The following is a 10,466-nucleotide window of genomic DNA, read 5'->3' as shown; positions in this document are numbered from 1 at the left end:
AGTTTACAAACATAACCAATATCTCTTTTTGGAATTCATAAATAATATCAAACTGCCACAGACATCTCTATTCCTGGTTTCATAGTTGCACTCTGAATCATTTTACATCACAAAAGTCCTTAAAATGGTAATACAGCTCATTTTCTGATTTATATATTATGATTGAAGGAAAAGGGATGGAACTTTGTGGGGAGGAGGGAATGATGGAATTGCAACCTTTGATTATTTAAGCAATATTTTTTGTATATGGATAGCTTTGAAGTATGGTTAAAATTAGAGCAGCTATTCACTATTTGCCACGATTTAGAGTTTTAAGTTTCCTATTGCTGCATAACAAATTACCATGGACTTATCAGATTCAAATGATATACAGATACTATCTCAAAATTTCCATGGGTCAAGAGTTTGGGCACAACTTAGTCATTTCCTGTGCTAGGGTCTCACAGGCTGGAAATGAAGGCGTTGGCCAGGCTGCATTCTTGTCTGTAGGGCTAAAGGGAGAAGCTCTTTCAAGGCCCTGGCAGAGCTCGTTCCCCTGTGGCTGAGGGCCCCAGTTTTCTGCTGACTGCCTGCTGGAGGCTGCCTTTGGGTCCCAGAGGCTCCTGCACTTCTCTGCAATGGGACTTTCAGACAGTTTACAACACGGCCATTGCTTCCTTAATGCCAGCAGGGGAATCTCTCTCACTCCAGGCTACTAAAGCAGTCAACAAAGAACAAAACATGCTATACCTGTTGCCACATTCTGTAGTTAGAAGCAAATTACAGGTTCCACCTTTACTGAAAGGGAAAGAATATTATACAAGGGTGTGACAAGGCAGGGGGGTGGGCACCTTTACAGTTTATTTGCCACTATGTACCTTTGGCCAAAATAAAAACCATTAGGCTGCTTTGACAATTACAAATACTGTAATCATCAAAGCGACTTTCACATTATAATTTCAACATGAAAACCATTGCACTGAATAGAAAAGAATATATACTATTAATTCAACTGCTTTCCTGTGACTCAGAATGATGAATGCCCTCTCATATTTAATTTATCTAATTCCTTTTCCAGGCTGACAATATTTTTACTGCCAATTTTCAATTAAATTGTTTCTTTCATGCCTCCTTGCCCTCTGGGTGCTCAGTTCTAAGCAGTCGCCTGGAAGTCCTCAACTAAGTAATGGTTTCTACCAAATTCAGAACAAGTCCTTTTGCCCTGACAGTAAATAGAGGCACAATATACCACACTTCTTAGTGCCCAGTCAGAATTCCTAGATTTCAATATATAAAATATTGATATAAATATAATATCAAAAAATATTGATATAAAATTTGTTACCCTATTCTTGAATCATTTCCCTTCACAGAAGAAAATAAAGGTTAGGAAATCTGTGTTTCACAGCATCAAGCACCATACTAGACTCAAAGCAGAGCTCAATAAATCTTGCAGGCCTAGCTTTAGGAGAAGCTGGGCTAGAAAGACCAGTGGTGATACTTAAATTCTATCATTCCATGACTCATGGAAAAGAGGTAAATGACGGGTTAAATTAAAATGTTTTATATACATTCCCCCTAGATCATGCTCTTTGTTATAAGGAAGAGAATATATGGGGATGAGTTTTTCTTTTGTAAATCTTTATGTAATTAAATATCCTGCCTTAGAAACTGTTCATAGTATCTGGTTCACAGCATCTTGTTTAACAGAAAAGACAGTACCTGATTATATACTATTAGGGTGATGATAAGGAAAACACTTTTTCATATATATTCCTATCCAACCTAAAACAAAGACTTAATTATACATGTGGCATATATTGCTCTGACTATATACTTTGCCCTGTTATGTATAGAACAAAAAGATATTATAAAACCTTATCTCTCTATCATATATTATCAACATTTTTTTTAAGATTTTTATTTATGTATTTCTCCCCCTTCCCCCGCCCCCCACCCCGGTTGTCTGTTCTTTGTGTCTACTTGCTGAGTCTTGTTTCTTTGTCTGCTTCTGTTGTTATCAGAGGCATGGGAATCAGTGTTTCTTTTTGTTGCGTCAGCTCTCCCTGTGTGCGGCGCCATTCCTGGGCAGGCTGCACCCTCCTTCACGCTGGGCAGCTCTCCCCATGGGGCGCACTCCCTGTGCGTGGGGCTCCCCTGTGTGTGGGGCTCCCCTATGCGTGGGGCTCCCCTACGCGGGGGACACCCCTGCGTGGCACGGCACTCCTTGCGCGCATCAGCACTGCGCATGGGCCAGCTCCACACCGGTCAAGGAGGCCCGGGGTTTGAACCGCAGACCTCCCGTGTGGTAGATGGACGCTCTAACCACCGGGCCAAGTCCTTTTCCCTCTATCATATTTTAAATGTACTCACCCTTTATCAATATCATTACAATAGAGGTCTACATAGAAACTGAACAGTGTGTTTCCTCCTGAAAGGATATATATAATAATAAATAATAATATAATAATAAATATATTAAAATAATAAATAAATAATATCCATGAAAACTTGGTTCAAGGGCCTTAATTGAGTAATATACACTTATGGCTTAATTTTCCTCTACTGGGCCATGAAAATTAAAGGCAGCAAGTTTAATACTGTGGTTATAAAGACCTAATCTGAGAATTTTTTATAATTGTATGGCTAAGACCATCTCTGACATTTCTCTCGGCTTTCTTTTGGGTTAAAATTTTTTCTTCATTTGTTAATTTGCTGCTGCTACTGCTGCTAATTATGATGATAGCTAATATTTATTGAGCACTAAAACCTGCCAAGCCCTTAATCCAGGTACTTAACATGCATTATTTCACAGAGCTTCACAGTACCTATAATAATCCTAATTTTGCAGATAAGGAAACTGAGGTTTGGCAGTTAATAGCATACACAAATGTTATACCGGTGGCAGATCCAGGACTCAAGCTCCGTTCAGGTAATCGTGAAATGACAAGCTATTGGCCTCTATGTTTATGTCTTTTTAGTGGCTGAATTTTATGAATCAATAATACACCATCACAGAAAATCTATGAATCTTCAAAATGTATATGCTGGAATATTCTTAATACTTTGTATATAGTTACTACAGTATCTTTTTTTACATAAAATTTTACAATATTGTCACAAATCTGGCACCACATTTGACATTGTACAAGATTAAAATAATTTCAGCTCCAAAATATCTGTGTAAGACATGACCTTGGTCTCCTGGTTTAGCAGAATATGCACATCTGCCACTTGATATGAGGCTTTCTTTAAAGGTATTAATATATGCTGTGGTCATTTTTTAGAGGTCTCGCTAGAAAACTGAGTGGCTAGGTACAATTACATGCATGTTACTGATAAAGAAAATATATTCAAGGAGAGACATATCTTGTAGTTCAAAATGAAGAAGGCAGATAGACTGTTGCAATACCAACAATATTGTCAATAACTTTTAAAAATTATAATCCTCTTACATGGGTCAATGAAACAGGGGAGAAGGTGATATTGGAGGCATAGCCTAGTGACTACCCAGCAAGTAATAAACACACACCATTGGCTTGGGGCTAAAGAATCCTTCCTCTTTCTTCATGTGATTTCCTAAACACAATAGTATTAAGTTATTTAGGAAATAGCATAAGTTATTTACAAAAAAAAAAAAGTTTTAAGGGGTGAAAATGCTCACAGAGAAGTCTTAATTCCTACCTTTCAAAACAAAACAAACTGGAAAGTAGTTAGTTAAAAAATGAAGAAAGTTTCTTCTGAATTTCAGGTAAGTACACTAGAATCCATCTCACACTACGTATTACCTAATTTTGACAAATTTTGCAGGGTCAGCATGGTAGTTTGAAGCTGTATGTATCCCAGAAAACTTGTTCTTAGATTTAATCCATTTCTGTGGGTGTGAACCCATTGTAAGTAGAACCTTTGGATGAGTGAAGGTTTGGCCCACTTCAGCCAGGATGGGTCTTAATTCTATTACCGGAGTCCTTTATAAGAGAGTAAAATTCAGAAAGAGAAAGATACGGAGGCAAGAAGGAGAAACCATCAAAACCCAGAAGAGAAGGCAGTGAACAGCGGACACAGCTATGTGCCTTGCCATGTGACAGAAGAGCAAAGAATCACTGGCAGTCGGTCTTCAGGAAGAAAGCAATGCCTTGAAAATGCCTTGATTTGGACATTTGCCCATCCTCAAAACCTTAAGCAAAAAAAGTCCCAATGTTTAACCAGGCCCATTCATGCTATTAGCTTTGAGCAACCTAGGAAACTAAAACAGTCAGTTTTGATAAAGGGAATTATATTTTTTTTACTGACTTCATTATAAAAGCAGAGATGTGTCTCCTGGGTACCAGGGACTTCATTGCCTTTATATTCTGAAAGATTCCCTGGACTAGTCACCACCAGTCTGTGCTTTTAGATCAGTTCGACTACCAACTCTTGAACTAAGAAGGTGATAAGTAGCAGTGACACATGGGACTCCTACATAGCAAAGGAATGACAGATCTGTTTATTTTTGCAATTAGCAAATAATACAGAAGCCCTTCCTGAAATCTGCACTTGGGGTTCAACCAGCTTAAATCTTTGCTAATTCATTCCTATTTCTCACTTTGGCTAGGATCTGACAAAGAACTTGTGATGGTAATTCAAGTTTGAGATCATGGTTTTTGATAGCCTTAAATTATGCTGATAAAGAAGGTAAAGTCTTTCAAAATGTCATAAATCAGGGGTTATCGCTAATCATTTTTTAATCATAGATCATTTGAGGAATAACTGGTGAAAGCTACAATGGCTCACTTACCCACAATCATACAAAATTTTACACATTTCAAGGGGTTTAAAGAATTCTTTAAAAAAGAGTGGACCTAGGGTTTAAAATCTCTTCATAAAAAATAAATAATAATAAAATAAAATAAAAAGGTTTTATAGATGCCAATCTCAGCTCAGGGACATGGAGACCTGAAAAGAGCCCAACTCCTGATTATATTAATACAAATGGGAAAGAAAATTAATTTAATTGAGAAGAACGCCAATGGTCATTCAAAAAATATCCTGGCTACTGAACCTACTATTTTAGTCATGGGCACATTGGTGACTGGATGGTTTCTCCAAGAAGTTTCCATGGCAACAGAAGGAGACAGCCAGCCCTCCCCTCTTCCCCCACCACCACCCCCCCTGCCCCCATTCCTCAGAGCTGACTTTGTTGGCTCTGGCAATGGCTATCTTGATTCTTAGGAACATAAGATCTTCCAATCAACTCCCATGTACTGAAAAAAAGTATTATAAAGACATTTTCTTTATCTCTTTTACATAAAAGAAACTACACTGTACAGAAAGAACACTAGAGAATTTACCTCAGATAATAGCAGTCTCAGTAAAAAGCACCTGCTGACCCATACAAAATTAAGACATCACATGACACATACATTAAAGATACCCATCAAATTAAATTCTAATACTCCAAATGACACTCTTCTTTTTAAGTATGACTGAAAGCAAGAGCCTATGAGTGACAAGTATTTTCCTAGGCAGTCATAGATAAAGGATATTTTATGGCTGAAACATCATTTAGATACCTCATCAAGTGTACTAAACAAAGCATGCCTGGATTTTTTCTTCCCCCCTTTAAAAGACCAAGTCTTTCTGAATCCTATTGTCCTGCTGTGAAATGTTTTGCATATTTACACAAAATTACTTGAACTTTTCACTTAAATTGACAGATCTTGTCTAAAATCACTCATAAACTCAAGAAAAATAGAGTACCCTGGGTTACTTGAGCTGCTTTATTCATGGGACTGTCCAGTGGCCTAGATAAACTAACCTTCTTCATGTGGTACCTAAATTTGGCTTTTAAAATGTCGAATTTCACATATCCATACTTACCTCTTTCTGCTTTCATAAAATGGAAAGGGGAATTTTAAAGACATTAATAAAATATGGCATTACCATAGGTATAGATTCTAAGAGCAAAATTTTTAAATTTATCAAGATCGATTGTCTGATATCATTTAGGTGAACTTTTTTAATAGCACTGGGCACATAGGCAGCCAGCTCTTTAAATGTTTATCTATGTTGTAGCTTTTTCGAAACTCATTTCTACTTCTAAATAACGAATTCTATATACGCATTCTCAAAAGGTTATATTTCTCCAATAAATCTAGAACACACGGGTTCACAGAAATTTGGGATTAATTTACATTAACTACATAATCATTTTTAAAGCTCGTATTCTAAATGCTGCTGAGTCTTCACTTTAAGAAAGCCTGCAATTATAAAAGGGGAAAGAGTATTTAAAGGAATCCTCTAGTGAATCCTTTTGCAAAGTGAATAATCACATTCTAACTTATCTGTTTTGTAAGTTGGGAAACAAGATTCTTGTTTCTGTATCTCTAGTAGAAGAGATGAGAATGAGGGCAAAGAGCATCTCTTGGATGGCCCAAGAGGAAAGGGTAAGATGAGAGGAAAGAGCAGCAGCCTAGTGCTCTCCCTGTAAAGTTAAATGTCAGCAGGGTTAGGCCTTGCCAATATAAATACAATCACAATGATGGTATAAAAAGACATTCATTTTCACCTCTATTGACTTTTCACGTTCATGGGATAATTATTGTAACATTTTCTTAAAGAGCAAAAAGCTTTTGATGATGAATACATCTCATTACATGGAATTTTACGTGTAATCCTTACATGAATCTCATTGTAATTCAATGGATGAATTACGTGTTAATGCTAGCATAACAAGCCTTTAACCTATTTGACTTAATTACAGGCATATCATCAGATTTACTGGGAAAAGGTTTCTTCCCTATGCTCCAAAAAGTCTTTTCACTTTTTTAACCCTTTGGTTAAACCTTTGAAAGACAGTATCGGCTTCTGTTGCTCTCAATTTCTTACTACCATTTCCTTCAGATTTCATCTACAGCCAGGAAAAATAGAGAGAACATTATTTTTTTGTCTTTGGGAATGTCTATCTAGGTGTTGGGTCTCTCAGGATCTCCAACCCCAAAGAAGCAAGATGTTTTTCAAACTAAGAGATAGGAAGAAAGAGAATGAACTTTGGGCTGGTAGTTGGAAATCTAGTTCTGACAGTCAATAACAGGGTAACTTTAGAAAAATCAATTAGCTAGCTTGAACCTCAGCTTTCTTTCCTTATTAAGTGGAGATAAAATACCCATCTGTCTACTAATAGAGTTTTGGTGAAGACCCAATGATAAAACCTAAGTTTTTGGAATAGTGATACATAAACAACAAAACGTAATACAACTAGAAAATATAGATGATGATGATGACATAAGGCTGATTAGGAAGACCTCATATTAAAGAGTGAGGATTCTAGTTTTAAATGTGTTATTTGTGTAACTTGCCTTCACAGAATTCCTCTGTGGCTGCCTTGGACATGCCAGTTGGTTCTGCTTCAACTGCTCTCTTGACCATTGCCCATATCCTGACAATTAAACCCTTCCCATTAATCACTTCCTCATCTATTTATAAATTCCCACTAACCTGCAAGAGAAAGCCCTTGCTTCAAACTTCAAACTTTCCTTTAACCATCTTCCATTTTTTTTTCATCCTTACTATTTTGAATTAAATATATCATGTAAAGTCACAGAATTAATAATTAGAATAGAGGTTACTAGAAAACAGAATGAGGGTAGAGAATAGAAAGCTCAGGATTAATCTGTGCAGAATTGGTTTAAAAAGTTGCTTGCAGATCTTTGGAAATGAATGGAAATGGTTAGAGCACATCATGGTGTTTGTGACTAGCAGAGCTATTACATGGGTATGACAGTGGTGAAAGGAAAAGCCTAAGGGAAAAGCCTAAGGAAAGATAAAAAATGTAACATGGGACTATATAACATAGTGAAACCTCATGTAAAATACAAATATGGGTGATATTACATACATAAGACTTTAAGACTTTTTACAAAATACAAACACAAACTTGAGAGACAGAAACAGAATAGCAACTATGTAAGGCAGGGAAAGCATAGAGAGATTGAGAGGTGATGAGTTTTATTTGTTTGTTTGTTTGGTTTATTATTATTATTATTATTATTGGAATAATGAAAATGCTCTAAAAATGATTGAAGTGATTAATGCACAACTATGTGATTATACCAAATACCATTGATTGTACACTTTGCGTGACTTTATGCTTTATTAATATGTATCAATAAAACTGATTTGTTAAAAAAAAATCTAAGGAATAGTGTTATGTGAAAAGAGGGAAGGTCAGCACTTCTCTTGAAAAGGATGGAAGAAGGCCTTTGGCCTATACAACATGCATATAGTTAAGGCATTGCTACCTGCTTCACGGAATCTAACCATCATTTTTAGAAAATACAGTCTGTGAGAAACAGCCCAAGAAACAAGTTAAAAAGAAGAGGTGGAACCATCCCAAAATGTCTTTTTCCCAAAAGAAAGATTAGGTAGCATGGAGAAGACAGTTTTCTCAGAGTTCAGAAGTGGGCTGCTAGAGCTAAAACAACCCACATTTTTCTATGAAGATTTTTCTGATAAAGACAATGAATCTATCAACCTGCTAAAAAACTAAAATCTAAGGCATAAATTCAGTCTGTTTTGCTAAAGCACCAGCCCCAGCTGATACAGAAAAAAGTGGCTTATCCCTAAAAAGCTCTTCCCACCCCACCCCACCCCACCCACCCCACAACTGACTCTTCTGCTATTTTCGTCTTCCTCAGAAGTGTTCCAGCAGGACAATCCCAATTCCACACTGTTCTACCTTCCCAGTCCTAGTTCAGGCTCTAGGTGATGATCTCAATGCTTCTGAGTCCTAGTTCTTTTGTATACTCTGATCTAGGCATTTGAAGGTAAAAGTGCATGGAGGACTCCAAACAGGTTCTGCTCAGAATTACCACAGTTGGAATTCAAACATGCCATGTTGGAATGGTTGGGTCCTATTTCAGAGGGGACTGAGGGACTCTCCAGGAGACCCTTCTGGAGAAGTAGTAGCAGGGCTGAGACCCTTGGGCAGAACACAAGGACAATGTGGCTTTTAACCTTTTGGCTAATTTAATGAATTGGGGAAGATCACAACCTGAGGGTAAAAATAGTCTTATGCACCAGTTTGGGTCAAGATGGCCAATTACATGTGGATGAGAAGGATGATTTTGAAGGTAGCACTGGGTAGTGTCACTTGTTTTGTCTTTTGATCAAATGTCCAAATGAATTTTAGTCATTGGAGATCAAAAGATAGAGCACCAAGACACCGGTAAGATAGAGTACCAAGACACCAGTAAGATAGAGTGACATCAATGCAGTAATGCATTGGGGCCTGAGGAGTGTACCCAGCACTGATGTCATAAGGATGAAACCACAATGTAGAGATGACCCAGCCAAAAAGCACAGAGGGGTCAGACAATGACACAATTGAAGGAAGCGGCCAGAAAAAGGCAGTGCGCCGTGTTGATCCTCCAAGTATGTTAGCTTTAAAAATACTCTATGAGGACCAAACACCTCAGTAGGCCTAAATTTCTCCAGATGATGGCAAATTTGCAAACTCCTCATAATCCGTGCAGAGAAGAAAAACATAATAATCCCCAAGAATTGGAAAAAGCCAGGCAGTTTCTAACTGCTTTATATGAACTAACTCAATTATTTCTTATAATTTCTCTGTATAGCAGATACTACTTTAACCCATTTTCATAAATGAGGCATAGAGAGTTTAAGAAAACTGTCCAAGCTCACATAGTGAGTGGTGGATCCAAGTCTGGGCTCAGGCAGTTTGATGGCAGAACATGCATGCTTAGCCGCTGTATCAGTCAGCTATTGTCACAATATTGCTGCATAGAAAACAACTTCAAAATTTTGGTGGCTTATGTCAAAAGTATTTTTTCCTAGCTCACAGAACAGCAGTTGGTTGGGGTTTTGATCATCTCTGGTGTTGGTTGGGCTTTGCTCCAAACTGCCAGCCAGGTTCAAGTCTGTTCCACCACATCTCAGGAGAGGCCCAGGCTGAAGGGGCAGCAGCTACTCAAGGAATGTTCTCATATCAGTGGGAGAAGTGTGAGAGGGCCAAGCCAAACTTCACAGGCACATTTCAAGCCTCTGCTCACATCATATTTGCTATCATCTCTTAGGCTGAAGCAAGTCACATGCCTGAGCCAAGAGCCATGGATGTATACTTTTATTAGAGCAAATTGAAGAATTCAGACCAATAATTTTATCTACTACCACCACTAACCTCTCCTACCTCAATAGCAACTCAAAAGAGAAATGTAAAGGCCAAAGGATGTGTGAGTTCCCATGGGACCTCACAAAGGTAAAGAGGCTCATGGATATGGATTCTGAGGTTTCAGATAATGTACTAATGATGCTGCTGAAGCAAATCCACTGTTGTTAAGATCCATGTTCTCTTGGTTGTACCCCAAGGCTGAACCATCCATTGTACTGTAGGATCTATCCATGATTTCTCAGTATTCTGGTGCAATGTCTTTGTGGCATCCTAGAATTATATCCATTTACTTTTGTGAATCAGTAGCTCTGACATGATG

The 10,466-nt window shown here is 37.7% G+C and overlaps 1 non-coding gene across 1 annotated transcript; it reads left to right on the top strand.

Annotated features, from left to right (window-relative positions):
* The first annotated feature begins 8,161 nt into the window (after positions 1–8,161).
* On the top strand, positions 8,162–8,288 carry LOC111763918 (U6atac minor spliceosomal RNA). Its single transcript, XR_002796644.1, has one exon. It is a non-coding gene; the product is annotated as a U6atac minor spliceosomal RNA (small nuclear RNA).
* The last annotated feature ends 2,178 nt before the right edge of the window (positions 8,289–10,466 follow it).

Source organism: Dasypus novemcinctus, chromosome 14 (assembly GCF_030445035.2).
Source record: "Dasypus novemcinctus isolate mDasNov1 chromosome 14, mDasNov1.1.hap2, whole genome shotgun sequence".
In the NCBI taxonomy this organism is placed as follows: Eukaryota; Metazoa; Chordata; class Mammalia; order Cingulata; family Dasypodidae; genus Dasypus; species Dasypus novemcinctus.
This window is presented reverse-complemented; position numbering and strand designations above follow the sequence as displayed.